Here is a 17,971-nt window from a genome sequence, read left to right as displayed (position 1 = left end):
GGAAATGTACCCCTCCCAGTTCAGGTAGTGTGTGTGGTTGATTATTGATTATAACAGGGATAATATAGCTCTTTTGATTGTCCCAGGAATTAATATGATTTGGACTGTAGGAAGAATCGGTGGTGCAGGTCCTGGTAATGGTCTCAACGGGATCATGAATGAGTGAAAGTGTTGTGGAATGGAGAGGACAGTTGGCTGTGCTAGCATTCAGTAGATTCAGCTGGAACCACAGAAGAAGAGGGCTTTTCCGAATGCCATGTGTATGAGATGCGAACAGTCAGTCCGTCAGCACCGTGTGCTGCACATGAACGATCCTCATTCTGGAGCCTAATATGATTAAAATACTGTCTCTGTTAAAAAGAGGCCAGTGAGAGAGAGAGGGAAAAGGTTCAAATTGTTGGTGGAACCCACTTTAGGAGTTCTACAGCTCTGGATAGAGGTTCATGAGGTGGTCAAAGGAGCCAGATCAACCTCTGCCCCAAGTCCTCAGGACAAATTAGAGCTACAGATGGCAGCTAACAAGTCCGTCAGGGACTGCTGTGTGATGGTAATAACGGAGACCTGGCTTCACCCGCTGAGGAGGCTGCGGTCCTTCAGGACCAAAACCTCTCGCCACAAAAATAGCTTCTTCCCATCTGCTATTAGCCTCATCAACAAGCCTAGAGAGCCCCACTGTTGCTGATCAATTGCACCAATCACCAGAAAAAATTCCTTGTATGTGAAAACATACTTGGCAATAAAACTGATTCTGATTCTGATTCTGATTCTGATTCTGATAACTGACACTGCAGTGCAGCTAGCAGGCCACACGATCCACTGTCTGGACCGAAGCAAGGACTCTGGTGAGAACAGAGGAGGAGGACTGGTGCACAAACAGCCAAATAATTGACAGTCACTGTTCCTCTGGTTTAGAGGCTCTGTCAGTTATGTGTCGCCCTTCTATCTACTGAGAGCTGACAGTAGTAAATATTACAGCTGTCTATGTTCCACCAGATGCTAATACTAGCACAACTCTAGCTGATCTACATGGTGTCATAAACAAACAACAACAAGGCCGTCCTGAAAGTGTACACATCATAGCTAGAGACTTTGAGATGGTTGCTGTCACCAGGTGCTTAAGGCAATTTCTGAGAGTACTGGAATTACAGGAACCGACTGGAAAGAGCATATGAAAGAGGACAAGTACCAGGAGCTTATTGAAGAGTGTAGAAGTTAAGGCCGGCAAACCCGGTGTGAGCCTGTGGAGATTGGCTGCCGAGGATTTGCAGGATGTTCACTCTGCAAAGCATTTTTGCTGCTTGGCATCACCGGGCAGACAAAGAGGATGACCATCTGATCAGCTGGGGTCTGATCAACCCTACCTGGGTCGCTGTGTTTAGTGTTGTATTTGTATGGTCCTGATGATGCATTTTGGGTCTACTGCTGTTGATTTATCCCAAAACAAGCCATACAAGCTTTATGTTTTCCTGTGCACCCCTATCAGTAGAAGAAAGAATCAGCCTGATGGGATTGGCTGAGACACCTGTTGGTAATAAAGACTAAAGTTTAACCAACTACTAAAACACCAGACATAGTGACAAGAAGTTTGTTCCTATAGAATTCGGAACAGTCTGAGGTGTTTCGTCACTAACTTTTCATCTACCAGTGAAAAGCTGTTCCATTGCTGAAACAAGACGATCATACGTAGGATTTTTTGGTAAATTTGAGTCTGGAAAATATTTGGTGGGTAACAAATTTTGGGTCAGAGTCCCATAAAGACAGACGGAGAGATAAGCTGATACTGGAAATATTCAGATGCAGAGAGGCAGAAATGATTCGAGCAGGGCACAAACATTGCCAAGGCTGCGGGTTTGATCCTCACCAGGACGATGCTGCTCTGTTGAGTTTTTTTCAGGGATGAAACCGCACAGCAGCTGTTGAGCTAATATGACTGAACCAGATTCTTCAAGAACCAGATCAGGTTTTACAGAGGAGGAATGCTGAATGATATTCCACCCTGCCTCGCACGCCCAGAGAGAGAGAGAGAGTGCCTGTTTCTCTGACACGCTACTTTAAGTGAGCGGCTGTGCTTCCTGGTATGTTCACATGCAGTCAAACAGCCTGGCTCGCTGCTTCAATGCATTATGGTTGTTTTTACAGACGGCAGCCCAGATTCTCCACATCAGTTTAGAGAAGAGAGTGTGTGCAGCGAGGCTGTGTTTGAGTTGGAGCGCAGACTGTGGTGAGAGCACACTGAGATGTATCTGTGGTCTTGTTAAGTGATTTCACTGCTGCCTACACGTGACGTCTGCTGTGTGTTTAAAGGCTCAGTGGATGGGACCAACTGTGGACCAGTGTTACTGTTTGAAAACACCAAGCAAGACATCCTAGTGTGCCAGGTTTTGGTGATTTGAAGGTCAAAAGGTGTCATGGAGTCTGCGTTTAAACTGAATTAAATTCAGTTTAAAAGTGAAGTTTTCTTATATGTAGAAACAGTGTGGATTACCCTGTGGCTGTGGGGTCCCATGCTTTGCACAGCGCTACAATGCAGTGACTATAAACTAACAGTAACAGGGAGACAGCATCACAGTGTCTGTTAAAAGGCAGATCACCAGATCAATAATGGAATAGGAGAATGTATTCAAAGAGCCTGTTGGTGGCTTTGCATATCTTAACTCTGAAATTTCAGTTCATTTGCTTTAGGACTGATTCCATCTACGGAGACTTGAAACCTGCTGCAGAGAGATAAGTCATCACAGTCTGTGTGTTTCTAAGCTTGTTTTTTTTCCAAACATGTCATTATTAGATTGTGATGTGGTTGCATGAAGTGACCAGTGTGGTTCCTGTTGGTGCATTTAAGGACACTGGGACACCAGAGTTTCTGTGTAGACTGCAGAACACACATCCATGTGACTTCAGAATATAAACTGGTTGGTGTGAACCACATTGTGGTCTTGGTGCTGTTTGTCTGGCTGCTGCCAGGATGAACCAAAAGTGACTCAACAAATAATTTGGCCACTATCCAAGAAACCAGTGATGTTTGGGTCGTAACTCTTGAACTGTGAAGGGCAGAGGATTTTTTTTTCCCATGAATCCCTTGGTTGGTTTAAGACAAATCTATCTACCAGCTCTGCCCACCACACTCATACACATTTTCTCTGTCAGATTTCTCAATTAAATTTTTTTTCATACACGCGAACATACAAATCAGAGTTCCTTTCATTTGTAGAGTTTACCAGAAACATAATTTGTAAAAGTTGCATGTAAAGACAAATGAGCACACACCTAATCAACCAATCAAATATCTGTCAATATGATCAAGCAAAGGGGCACCCTCCCACTCAGGACTTAAACTACAGAAACACTAACAACATTCAAGAAAAAGAGAAAGTATCTGTGTGTCTTTGTGTGTATGTGCGTTTAGTGGGATGGGTGGGAGGGGAGTCGGGGCTGGTTTGGGGTGGGGAGGGAGGGGGGTTGCTTTGAGCCTGCGAAGGAAGCTGTTAAAATATGTCTCTCTCTCACACACACACACACACACACACACACACACACACACACACACACACACACACATATATAACCCTCCACCCCGCCCTACTGAGAGTCCTGTTTTCACACTTCACTTTCTTTGTGTCTGCTCCAACACACACACACACACACACACACATACACAGAGGAACAATGTCATGGACACACACACACTCAAACACTAACAGTCACTAACACAAAAGCACAAATGTGTGAGTGCAAACACACACAGTTTTCATTCCATCCAGGCTTCCTGCCCCTGGTTCTCATGGGAAATATCATATGAGAGGGAGCGAGTGAGGCAGAGAGGGAGGGAGAGAGAGGGAGAGAGGGAGAGAGGGAGTGAGAGAGAGGGAGAGAGGGAGGGAGAGAGACAGGGGTGGGTGGGGGTTGTGCCTGCTTCCCTCTGCAGTTAATTAGATTTTATTTAATGAAGTCAATTAGTTAATAATGAGGTAATGAAAGCTCTCAGAAATCCCCTGAAACTTCATTCACCTCTCTCACTCTCACTCTCTCACTCTCCCTCTCTCCCTCTGTCTCTCCCTCTCTCTTGCTCTCTCTCTCCCTCTCTCTCAGGGTCGAGCAGAGTTTGTCAAAAACATCTGACCTGGTTTCTCTCTTTCTTTCTTTGTCCTAGAAAGGAGAGAAAATAAGAAAACCCCCAGTCGTTCTGACTCTTTCCCTCACACACACACACACACACACACACACACACAGTACCAGATGGGCAGACATAACAAGTCCAGAGTGGCTACATCATCCAGCATAGTTCAAACATGACACCATGTTGGGGTCGGTGAGGGTTGAAACTTGGTTGTGATTGGCCAGTGAGTCCAGCCCTGGAACACACACGCAGCACGCTGTCATGCACGTTCTCATGCACACCCTGAACTACAGGTACAACCAGAGAGCCATTTTTTGGCGAGCCTCCGTAAAATGTCTCAAAGAGCTGTATCATTAAATTATTTTTCTAGCATTCATATGTGTGGGAAGTCTGATCTGGGGCCATATCTGAGGGAAGAGACTCGTTGTGACATCACAAAGTTCCAGAAGTCCTGACGGCTGGTTTTAAGGCTCAGTTTCTGAATACAGGCTGTGTGCATTTCTCTGTGGACTGAGGCTTTGATACTTTCACAGTATTAATATTAATATATCAACCATTGTTGATATATTAACAGAGAGGAAAAAGGACATAAATGGAAGAGACACAGTTTTACTGCTGCTCACATTTGATTTGTGCTTCATAGTTGGGCCACTAATACATTTTTGTATGTTAGTGAGTGACTGGAGCACTAATACACACACACACACACACACACACACACACACACACATAGATTCTCTCCATTCATACAGAGTGAAGTCAGACAGATAAACTTTAACCACATCCTCATCAGCGCTGTCTTCCCATGGTGCACTGGGCCAGGACCCAGCAGCTGAGTCAGACTAGTGATTGATGAGCTGTGATCAGTGATGTCAGACCCTATTGATTAGTGTGTGGTTGTGGGTTTTTTATTATTTCTATTTTTCCTGCCTCTGAATTTTCTTTGTTTCCTTTTGTTCAGTTTTGATTTTTGATTTCTCTGTGTGTGTGCTCACATTTCTCCTTCACTGTGAGTCAGGATTTGACCCCCCCAATGCTAACCTCGGAGTTCACAGACCACATGATGTCACACAAACACGAATGCTCTTCTCTACTTGTGAGGACGTTTAGTGACAGAACACATTCCTCAGCCTCTTAACTCAACCGTAACCTAAACCATGTTTCTAACCTTAAACCTGAAAGTACATCTGAACCCTTTGAAGCAGTGAGAGCCAGACAAAATGTTCACAGATACAGAAATACAAGCCCTCTCACACAGACATCCATCGTGTGTTACTGTTGATGTTGGGCTTTTTGTGCCTTTATTATAGTTCAGTGGAGACTGACAGGAAAGGGGGTAGAGAGAGGGGAATGACATGCAGGAAAGAGTCGGACCGATCAGGAGTCGAACCGGTGACTGCCTGCTAAGAGCGTCTTGCGCTCACACATGGTACGCGCCCTAACCACTTGACTGCCGGGCCGCCCCCAATGGATGTTGTCTTTTAGTGTGAAACTGTGTGTGTTCCTCTCATGTTTTAATTATATTATTGACCTGTATTCATCAAACATGTGAGAGCCTCCTGGGGACTGTGATGAAAGTAAACCTAAGACTGAACCCATCTACCTCAGAGTAGGAGTGAGGATTTGATGAAGTGTTCTACACTGACTTTCAGCAGAAAGAGGACGAGTCCTCACAGACAGCGAGACGTCACTGTTTGATGACGTTGAAGTAGAATTTATGATGTCATGTTGTAGCTGAGTATTAATCACAGTCGAGGTAAAATACAAACCACTGCACTATGGGCTTAAGTGTTTGGGCAAAATCCTAAAATTAAAGCATACCTTAAATCATGTGGGAATTAATTAACAATAAAATTAAAAGGTACGTAGCAATTAAGTATTTTGACTCAGCTGCATGAAGTTAAAGTGAGAGTTCAGGTTATTTATCATGGGGTTGTGTGAGGTTCTTCTCTGTAGTCAGTGTTTTACCTGCAGAAGATTCAGTTTAATACCAGTTTAAGTTTACGCTTTACTCAGAATATTTTCACCTCTTTATCTTGCCGTCAAACAGCTCTTTACTTTGAAACTACATGTTTTCAACCATTGAATACTGTATTCCTACACACTGTTTGAGTTAGAAAGAGCTATGAGCTGCACTTGTGTATGTGTGAATACAATATTTCAACAACTGAAAAACCTGGACCACAAGATGGTGGTCCGGGTTAAATGTAAATAAACAGGTTATGAGCTTGTTCTGTATTAAACCAGACCTGGATCTTTGTCTGACCTGAACCAGGTCCTGTGAGACTCTGAACAGAACCAGGAACCACTTTAATGACGCTGGAGTCACTACAGGTGGAGGGTGGACTGTGAGATCAGATATTTTGGTGGAAATGAAACATGTAATCTTTGAACATTTTACTGATGCATTCAGTATCAACATCTCTGTGTCTTAACATCTTTGCTTTTATAGAAAAATAATCCGGTCACAGTTACATTTCCCTCCAAATATATTTGCTGTTCCAGTTTAGTTGTACACAAACATCATTTCTAGGAGATGGCACAGTGTTGCTGTTTGATCTGAAAACTCAACGCTAACTTCAGGTCTTTGTTCTTTTCCTCTTGTCTCTGTACATTTGTGAAGTAGATTCATAAAACCTCTCTCACATTGTGTGGAAGTGTATCAGCACCTCTCTGCATTTAATCTTCCTTGTATACAAGACCAAGCCTCCTTTAAAATTCACTTCAGATTCTGTCTCAACTCAAAGTAACACACTTCTCCATAGAAACACTCTGTTATCTTCTACTGTCCACTTCACCTTTCAGCTACACCCTGTGTTAACTTATGTGTCTGATGCAATCAGTCAGTTTCTGTAAAGTCACCCACTCTTGAGAAACATGTAGCAGCAGTGTGGAAACATCTCTCACTTCATCAGTTGAAATGGGGTTGAGTTGATTGGAGGCTGTTTCAGCTCATGAAACATACTGATTTTTGAGTTTTACAGTTAGAGCACCTCCACAGCGCTGCGAGCAGTAAATCAACACAAGTCTGAGGTACTGTTAAACTGCTGCACTCAGGTCTGTTTTCATAGCACAATACCCACTGTGAGTTATTGCACGTTACAGGCAGCAACCACAAGACAGCCAACAGTAAATACTAGTTAGTGATCTGCAGGGTGGTCGGATCACACGCGCTGCATTTTAATTTGAAAGGGTATGTTGTGTAGTCTGGACACTCATCGGTGTGTCAGGTGAGTTCTGTGTGAGTTAGATGGAAATCTGCAGCACAGGCCACACTGGTCACAGAGAACAGAGAGGTGAACCTGAAAAGCTCCCCAGCTGAGCAATGTCAGTGATGCAATAATACGTGAAGTTGCAGTTCTTCAGATGACCACTAGATGCTGCTGGAGAAAACTCTGACGATAATGAAATGGATGGAAAAATCCAGAACTTATTTTTCTGTCAACTGTCATTTTCAGAATAAATTCCAACGTAGCTCACGTCATATAGTGTCATATAATATTTATTTAACACATGTAAAACACACCTGACACCAGAGGTGCCAGTTTGTTTCTGCTGGTGGGGGCTTTAAACAGCTGAATGTCCCACATGACTTGTTGCACCCAAGGTTTCAGCACCTATGCCTGACACACACACCTGACACACACACCTGAGAGGCCGTACATACAGGAGCGTCAGTCAGCAGATAGGAATGCCTGCTCTGCTGTGTAGTTCCTGTGCGAACATGCTGGTATATCCTGACCACGAAGACTCACTGGAGGCAAAAAATGGAAGACAATGGATGACACCTCCACCTCTATCACCTCCACCTCTGTCACCTCCACCCCTGCTCAGTCTGTAGGAAGCAGCCTCATTACAAACGCTGCCTAAACAAGCAGTCTGCACTTTCTCTTTGTGTATTTGCTCTACTTATGTGGAATGACCCACGTCAAACGTCATTTGGTCCTGGTTCATCACCTGATCGTGCTTGGTATATATTTCTACATTAGTTTTGTGTTTCATCATATTAACGCAACACATCAGGGTCCAGGCTGTGAACCAGCAGAGAGACACTGTACAATACAGAGAAGAAGAGGAACTGGGTAATTGAGTTAATTGAGATCCAGCTTTTCATTTATGTCCTCAGTAACCTGCTCCTGTGGTCATCACCCTCCAGAAGCCACAGTGCTGGTCATTCTCAGTTAGTCCCCCACTGCTCACTGTCCTAACACCCTGCATCTTAACACTACTACACACTCTGTGGACCTACACAGAAAACAACAGGCATGGAGACACACAGTTTGTGGTGCACTTGACGTTGACTCTCAATAGCTGATTTCTCTTTTTCTTGTGTGTGATAGTTCAAGTCATTGTCTGTTGTTAAGACTGAAACAGAAGTGTACTTTCCTCAGCTCCACTTGTTTTACTCAGATGAATACTCTCTGTAGCTATAGATGAACTGAACTCCAAACAAATCACATGTTCAGTGCAGTTTGTGATTGTTTCAATAATCCATGAACCTTTTACCAGCTGCTGTATAATCTGTGTGTCACTGTGCAGAACTGTCACAAACTGCTGAGAAATGACATGAAGTAACATGGTTCACTTCACTGTCATTAAAAGAGGTCGATCAAAGCCTTGAAGTTCAGAGGCAGATTATACAACTTTAACCTGACACAGTTATTTGTAAATTAAAGGAAGTGATTGTATTGTTGTCTCTGAGTGTAACAAATCCAACTTTTAGAGGCTTTAAATGTTTGTGTTCCTTTCATTTCTGACTCTTTTCCCCTCTGCAGGTAGAGGAATCTAAAATCCCACTCTGAAACAATAGATGAGTAATGACAGTTTCAGGCTCCTTGGCTGTTTGAGAGAAATGAAAGAGATAAGGCTGTCCACCCTGCAGTTAATATGATTGAGTCTTTCTGTTGGATCAGACTCCAGATGGCAGTGACGCTCCTGCTGATAAACAGCTGTCACACACACTGATGCACTTGTAAGAGTTTTCTTCAGTGTCTTAAATTAGTTTTTTCTCCATAAATGTCAGATATATGCACAGTCATCAAAGCATTAGTCCAGTCCAGGTTGTGTAGTACATGCAGTAAATGATGTTCACTGATAAGCAAATACATAATTTACCAGAGGGCTCCAGTAGCTGAGTGGTTGCAGCACATAGCATCCCTGCTCTGAATCAGTCCAGGGACCTTTGTTGCTCCTCGCTCCTCTTCTCTATGTCTGCTGCTTCACTGTCAACTGTCCACTAAATACCAGCAAGGTGACCAGTGCTGCTGCTACAGTAGCACAGAGATATCTCACAGCAGTGTTCCCGCCCACCTCTGCAAAATCACTGCTGCTGCTGCATCAGAATCTTATCAAATGTCATAAAGTCGCAATTACACAACTTTGCAGAGGCACAGTGCTGCTGTGGACCACTGGCTGAGCTGACAGTGGGCCAGACCACTTCTGTCCCACTGCATAAGCCAGTGAAAGTTGGGGAGTGACAGGAAGAGACATGTTTAAGTTTGTCAGATAATGACCGTTACCTCAGCTGTAAAAAGAGAAAACCTGCTCCTTTGTTCATCATGTAGATCTTTAAAGAAGAAAGTCTGTGCTCTTTTTGTATCTGGTGCTCCTCTAGCACACACACAAGGACACACTGGTGCACATGTACATGCGCAAGCATATGCACAATACACCTTAGCCTTAACCTTAACTGCATTCCATGAAGGACCCTGTTATGTAAATGCCTGTTCACTGTCATGAGGTAAAGGGACACTGCCATGGTTAATGTTAGTGGTTACACCTGTGCTTTAAGTCCAAAGGTCTGTCCTGAAAAGGTCTTCACAGCCTCGACAGTCAGTCTCACAGCTGCCAGCAAACCGCTGCTTAGCTCACAGTAAGTTCAGGGTCGTGAACACAGAGGATGTGACGTTCAGGGTTCGAGGCTTTGGAGGAAAAATTAACATCTGAAATCTGTCCATGAAATGTAATGTTTGTTGTCTCCTCTGGAAGTGACTGTGTGGATCTCGGCTGCATCTGAACACAACTAACCATGTTCTCCAGTTGGTCAAATACCAGACACGCAAGCAGCTCGGCCTCTGAAGGAGAATTTCTGTTGAATTTATCTCTCGGTGCCAACACCTCCAACCCCCACAGGATGAAGCTGATAAAGCAACTTTTATGTATTTCTTCATGTTTTTTTCTTTGGTCTTTATCACTGTCCTCTTATATAACTCTCCTCCTCATCTTCCTCCTCCTCCTCCTCCTCCTCCTCTTCTCCTGTCTATCATCAGTTTAGTTAAGCAGCATATCTCAGATGCCTCACAGTCAGCTGCTGTTTATCACTCTGTTAAAGAGTCGACTCGCTCTGCGTGAGGATGAAAAACAGACCTTGGCCCCGGGTGTTTGGTTTGGCCCTGGCCCTCAGAAGAGGGCCCAGTCTCGGGTGTTTAGGGTTCAGGTGTCATGGGGTCATGTGGGGTCAGGGGTAGGTTTGTTTATTTAGCAGCTAAAACCCCTGAGAAAAGAAGTGACATGCAGCTGAGGTGAAAAAAAACTACATAAACATTCAAATATAAATTAAAAATGTGACCGAAAAATCACAAGTTTAGTGAAGATAAAGAGAAGTGAGGAAAAGCAGCTGTGTGCAGTTTTATAGCTGGATGATATCAGTGAGATGCAGCACAGACAGGAGGCAGAATGACCGAGAGTTTATGAAGAGATCAACCTGAAAAGTTGTTTTAGTGTCTAAAACTGATCGAATCCTTTCAGTAGTGAGAGGAAAATGTTGATTATCTACAGGAGGAAGTTTCAGTTGCTGTTGGTGACAACTGATAGAGGAGATTTACACGAATGAAACAGGTGCATTCTCTTTTCCTGATCCTGTGTGGCTGATCAACAATACTACAGTACACTGTTTGTTTGCCTGTGTTCACACTGCGGGCATCTCAATGTGAGTTTTTGCATTAATGTATGGATGGAAATGGGAAATCTGAGTTAAGTGTTTGATTGACATAAGCAGTAGCCAATAAGAAACTACAATAGGAATCATATTAACAAATTAGCTTGAGATTGGTTTGTTCTGCAGCCAGAGAGACAATAAATCAGATGGAAATTTAAAAAAGAGGAACTGGAATTCTCTTTTAACCACGCAGTTAGATAGGAAAATAGAAGTGTTTGTGTTCATGCACTGTGCAACTGTATGTGTGTGCAGGTTATGTAGTCAGCTAACAGCTAGTATGTTTTCACATTTGTCTGTAAAAGCTGTGAACTCTTCTGCTGTTTACAGAGGAGTTTATGGCTCAAGCTCAACAGCATGACTGACTGACTGACTGAGTAACTGTGTGACTGACTGACTGACCGACCGACCGACCGACCGACCGACTGAGACACAGTTCCACCATTGCTCAGCTGAATGTCATGTGACTGAGTTGGAGTTTGCTCATCGGCCTACTCCCTGTTGGTGCATTCAAGAGCGCTCCGACACTGTCCTCTGGTTGGTTTGTCCCACACAACAAACCAACAGTGTCCTGTGTGTACTACACTGCTATTGTTGAGTGATGAAGATGAGGAAATGAGGGGGGAGAGAAATGAGAGACAGGGGATGATGTGCAACAAAGATCCCCACTTTAAGAGTTAGTACATTCTGGAGCAGTCTCACCACCATGCCCGGTTCATGTTAATCCTTTTCAGCTGTGAGCAGCTTCTCCAGCTACTTTTTGTATTTCATTATGTGACAATTGTGCATCAACAGCACTCACTTTCTTCAGTACTTTTTTTCTACTTTACTCATCAACTCATCAGTGTAAACGTGCTACAGACTGTTACTCTGCTCGTGTGGAGTCTGGTCAGCTTGGGTTTGGTTTGGTGACATCATGGCCTCTGGATGTGACACTTCTCAACAACCAACTCTCAAATCTTGGCTGTTGCACTATCCAGGAGAACTGTTACTGTGAGCTAGTCCCTGCTCAGACAGGGACCATGGTGCACTGTCTCTCTGCAGCAGGTTTGAAGTCTCTGCAGAAGATTGTTCATAAAACATAAAAACTTTTACAGCTCTCTCCTTGTATTTTCTTCTTTCTTTCTGTGCTTTCTTCCTTTTCTCATTGTTCTCGACATGTTTGACTTTATTCCCACAGTAAACATGTTTTCCATCCTGTCTCTAATTATCAGCTGGATTTCTCTGTTGACTAACATCTTCTCTCTGACCCTGAGCTCATCCTCACTCTGTCTCTTTATTCTCTACACTTTGTTTATGTCTTATTAAACTGTTTTTTATTACAGCATGGCCTGTCTGTCTCACTTTATGTGTATCAGTGTCTCTCTACCAGCCCATACTTCTCCCTCTCCCTCCTCTGTTTTCACTCCATAAAAAAAAAAAAAAACACCCAGAATTCCCTCTTCCTCTCCCACAATCCCCCACTAATGATGTCCGCTGGCCACAAAATGAGGCCTGACGCCCGAGGAAAGTGAGAGTGAGCAAGTTGGGGACAAGAGGAAGAATAGGAGTGTGTTTGTGTGTGTGTGTGTGTGTGTGTGTGTGTGTGTGTCTCATTGTGTACAAAATAAATATGTATATGTGTGTGTGTATTTGTCATAATGAGAGACTTGACTTCAGCTTGTTAAATGAAAATGCAGCAAGAGTTCTGTGGTGCAACCACATATTGTGTGCACGCGTGTGTATGTGTGTGTGTGGGTACGTGTGTGTGTGTGTGTGTGTGTGTGTGTGTGTGTGTGCCTTGATGAGGAAAAACAGCCTTGATGAGGAAATAAATCTCATTAAATCTCATTAAATCTCCTGACTGTCCTCCTGTGGTCCAGCTGGGACTGACACATAAATGACTAGATTGTAGCAGGAAGTAGAATTTGAGCATGTTACTTTTTTGCATTAAACTGTCTTGGTCAGTGACATCATATCCTCTATGTGCATGTGTCAGGTAAAAAACCTCCTCAACCTCTTGAACCACTGACACTGAAGAAGCTGACAGAAATTATCAGAAAATGATATGGTGCTGGACAGGTTCAGTCCTGTCCAGCACTGTTTGGTCCAGTTGTTTGACTGGTAGTGTTTGACCCTGTTTAACCTCATTCAGTTCAGTTTGGCCCTGTTCAGTCATTTTAAGTCTCCTTTCCTTTCCTTTCCTTTCCTTTCCTTTCCTCTCCTCTCTGTGAATTTCCTCCTGACCCTCACACATGATGACATATCTGTTCATTTTAACCGCTCCTCTGTTTTACAGTCATCTGATGTAATGTAAAATATATTTAGCTGTAATATCCCTCCACTGGAATCACAGAGGCTCCAGCAGCTCCAGTCTTTCCTGACATATTGTTCAGTGAGCTGCAGTTTTCAGATATCAGACGTTTGGCTCGTGTTTCTGCACAGCAACAAGAATCTGTTCCAGGAAGCAAAAACAAAATGTGAACTTCTCAGAGATTGTTCCAGAAGGTTTCAGTCTCATGCAACAGTTCATTTTACTGCTTGAGTTCTCATAAAGGCCTGAGTCTTATCTTTAAACTGCAGTGAGGGGAAACGACCAGTTTCAGCTGCATAGAGGTCGTCAAATGTCCTCAGCACCCACACCAGCAGAGAAATATTCAACCTACATGTTATAGATGAAGACATGTTCAATGTCAGCCAAAGAAAACATGTAAAGCTTCAGTGTTTTTCACTTTTCATGATTTACTTTACTGTTATGATATAGTATATAGTCCTAAATACAGTGGGATTCAGACTCTTTCACTTATTTCATGTTCTTATGTTGCAGTGTCATGCTAAAATAAAAAAAACAAAAACAGTGTCTTCTCATTCATCTACACTCAACAAAGTCCAAACTGAATTTTAGAAAAAGAGAAAAACTGAAATATCTCATTGACATAAGTATTCAGACACTTTGCTGTGACACTTGTGTCAGGGCTGAACAATGGCTCGGACACAGTAAGCAAGTTCTCAATGTCCTTTAATTAGGCGAAAGTCGGTACACAGGAGATCAGTCCACGGAGCAAAGGTATCAAAATCGGAAGGCAAAGGCAGGGTCAAAAATCAAAAACAAGACAAGATACAAATAAGGCACACAGGGAATAAAGGCTGGAACGTAGTCATAAAGAACAAGACGAACTGGCACAGAAGGAAGGGAACACTGAGACTAAATACTCTGGGAGAGGGAAGACAATGAGACACAGGTGCAGCACATTAGGGCAGGGCAGGTAATCACACAAGGGGAGGACACATGAGGGCAGGAAGTGAGGAACCTGAAACGAGAAAAGAGGTGAGTATCAAAATAAAACAGGAAGTACAAGACAAAGAACACTGGGGGAAACAAAAAAGGGAATTCAGCTATCCAGCTGAGGCATGACAACTTGAAGTTTAGTTGAGGTTCCTCCATTTCTCTTGATCGTCTCTGAGATGTTTCTGCACCTTGATTGGAGTCCACCCGTGGTAAACCCTGCTGATTGGACACACACCCATCTGTATAAGGTCTCAGCTGAAGATGAATCAAGGCAGAAACCACGAGGAGGAAGAAACTGCCAGCAGAGCTCAGAGAGAGGACTGTGACTGGTGAAGGATACAAAAACATGATCACCTCTCCCTGATTGCTCAGTTTAGCCAGGTGGTTAGCTCTGTGAAGAGTCCTGATTGGTCCAAACTTCTTCCATTTCAGAATGATGGAGGCCACTGTGCTCTGGGAACCTTCAATGCAGCACAAATGTTTTTGTATCTTTCTGCAGATCGGAACCTCAAGTGTAGACTGATGAGGGGAATTTTTTTTATGTATTTTGTTTGTATGTAGTTTAGTTTGAAGTTTAAGGTTCATTTTGCTTAATGGTCTGTAATCATAGGTTATTTAAACAGATTCTCAGGTTTACAGTAATAATTCCTCCAGTAGTTCAATTTTTAAAAATCTATTTTATCTATCTATTTCATTTATCTATATCACAATAAAACACTGCACAGGATTTTCACATTAAAAGCCTTCTAGCATCTACAAATATATAACTCCTGTTTTGAGGAAGTGCTGAGGTTCACTGACAACTGAATTATCAACAAGTGTGTATTAACACACACATTAGTGATGAGCATGACAAATTGTTGAATTATTTTCTTCATTATTGAGTGATCAAAAATCAAAGTTATTGAAATGCGTCAGAAAAATCCCACCGGTGGAGAAGGATGACAGGAGGCAGACTCATGAAACGTCGCCAAAAACTCATGTACATTATTCACACAATATAACACATACTGTATAACATATAAGCAACAGGAAAAACAACTAACTTAACATAACATTTCGTGCACACAGCCTCACTCATTTCTCTCCGCTGATCAATGATCCTTCGTCTTCAGTGTTTCTCACCCACTGTGACACACGTACACTGTTGACGTGAGAATCACAGTGTGTCTCTGCAAAGTGTCACAGTTTTGCAGTTGGTGTGAAAGCAGCTTGAACAATAAGTTTCCTGTTTGACAGTAAATTGCTGGTTGATTATAAATCGGTTGCCAACAGCTGTGGTCATTGTGCGTGTGTGAAATTACAACATTATGCACTATATGTCTGCACATGAAAAACACACATGTTGTGCACGTAAACAAAAGGAATGGACTGAGGACTGAGCCAAGCTTCTGTTGCCACGTTCTCCCCACTGACCTGGTTTCAGAAATGAGACCATGTGGTGTGAACATGTTCAGAGATGCAGGCGTGAAGAAAGTCACTCAACACATGGACTCAGATTAAAACAGAGAAAACAAGAAGACGCTCAGCAGAGTGTTTCAGTGAACACAGAGATGGAGAAATGTAGAATGACCAAACTGTTTTATAAATATTCATTTTGTGTTGAAATCCTCAGAGAGCAGAGCTGGGCTCAGTGCTGCAGCTGTTCTCTGTCTGCAGCATTTATCACTTTCATCTCCCGTGTAACTGTTGCTCACTGAAGAGGTGACAATGCTCACAAAGCACAGGAACCACCAGGAACTTTAGAACAGGCCATCAAACAGTCAAACACAGCTCTATATTTTCTCTATAAGCAGTGATGCAGAAATAAAGGGGCTGGACTGTAGAGAAGTGTGATCTGTACTGCCAGAGGGGGTGGTTCAATTCCTTGTACAGAGCAAGGCAGCCTTGGTGTTTTAAGGCTCTGTGGATGAATACAGTTTCCTACTGGACAGTGAATTGTTGAACTTATGTTCCCATTATCCATTCATTCATGATCCATACAGCTTATCCTTGTAGGGAGGGGGGAGGCTGGTGCCAGTCCCAGCTGACATTGGGTGAGGGCGGGGTACAACCAGGACAGATCGCCAGTCTATCACAGGACTAACACATAGAGAACAACAACCATTCATACTCACATTCACACCTACGGGCAGAGGCACAGCTTACAAACAGGCAAGGCAGGCAACTGCAAGGGGGCCCCTGAGGGCTGACAAACTTTACGCCACAGCAGTGTCTCTAAATGCAGCTTTCTCTATCTCAGTAGCAACTCTGTTCCCCCCACATGAGAGCATTTTCACTGAGAGGGAGAGATCAGGTCTGTCCAAAATATCTACAGATATGTTGCCAGCTGATTTATGAAAGTGAAAAAGCTCAGAGGTTTTAAAAGTCACCAAACACAACTCAGTAGAAAACCTCCTTAAAGGGGCTTCATGTGTTGATGGGCACTGACCTTATAATGTGGGTTATTTACAGTGAGACAACTCTGAAGTTATTTAGTTATTTATTGAGGTTTTTCATGTTCTTTATATTTTTATTTAGAAAATTCTACTGATGTGAACATTTGGAATAAAAAAGAAAATGTTTTGATTTCATAAATTTTTCATTGGTGTCAGATTATTTCTTACATCTAACAGAACCGACAGAGTTCACCACTGCACCACTGTGCCGTCCTTCTTTGTTTTATTCCCATTGTCACGTTCCTGAATGGGAACATAAACTTCTTCAAGGAGGGGCGCTGTTGTCCCTGTGTGTACGATTCATGACATTGAGACTAGAAAGAGGGTGGGCAACACATCAAGACAACTAGTTCATGTGAAGGACGCTCAGACCGTGATGCACATGTTTTCCACCACAGGACCAGTCAGAGCTGATCTGGATTCCACACTGATCCGATCTGGTCTCCAGGTTTTGACCATGTCAGGCCTCAGGACCATCTGATCAGTGTTTAATATCCTCATTAACCAGGAAGTGAATAGATTACTGTGATTCATACAAAGACCAGAGTGGTATGAACAGACACACATGGAACTCCCTCCACAGCAGGTCAGAGGTCAGAGGGTGAAATCTGATCCTGGTCAGGGTCCAGGTGATGATGTAGTTTTCAGAGGACACACACACACACACACGCACACACATAGACACAGGTTATTATTACACATGTCTGTATTTAAAAAGTCATTTGGACTTGTTTGTATATGTAAATGCTTCATTCTGTGTGTTGTGTTTTGTTGTGTGTGCGTGTGTTTGTGTGTAATGTGTGTATTAGCAGAGCTGTGACTGGTTTTGGCTGAAAGACTGTGGATAGATGGATGGATACAGGAGACAGGAGCAGAAGACAAGAATTAAGATGGAGTGATAAAGAAATGACTTGTGGAAATTGGTTGTGTGTGTGTGAGTGTGTGTGTGTGTGTGTGTGTGTGTGTGTGTGTAGCAGCAGTATTTGGGACTTGGCAGGATAAAGGGATGACGATGTGGATGAATTGTGGGAATGGAGGGAGAGTTTCGAGGATGGACGGCTGCCAGCTGTAACAGTCTGCAGGTTCTGGAGTCAGTTCAGCGTCACACTAACCTTCGTGTTGAAACACAGTCTGTTCTCACTGTGACTGAGCGCCACAGTAACAAGACTGGTATTTATTACAGAGTTAAATGTTTTCCATGGCCCCAGAGAACCAGC

The 17,971-nt window shown here is 43.1% G+C and overlaps 1 protein-coding gene across 1 annotated transcript in view; it reads left to right on the top strand.

The window, feature by feature from the left end:
* plekhg2 (pleckstrin homology domain containing, family G (with RhoGef domain) member 2) overlaps positions 1-17,971 on the top strand; it is a 96,461-nt gene that overhangs the window by 49,727 nt on the left and 28,763 nt on the right. The gene's annotated exons all lie outside the window — the stretch shown is intronic.

Source organism: Trachinotus anak, unplaced genomic scaffold (genome assembly GCF_046630095.1).
Source record: "Trachinotus anak isolate AG129_WGS33_773 ecotype Australia unplaced genomic scaffold, CSIRO_AGI_Tana_v1 ptg000014l, whole genome shotgun sequence".
NCBI classification, from domain to species: Eukaryota; Metazoa; Chordata; class Actinopteri; order Carangiformes; family Carangidae; genus Trachinotus; species Trachinotus anak.
The sequence above is the reverse complement of the archived record's forward strand: the minus strand, read 5'-3'. Positions and strand labels throughout refer to the sequence as shown.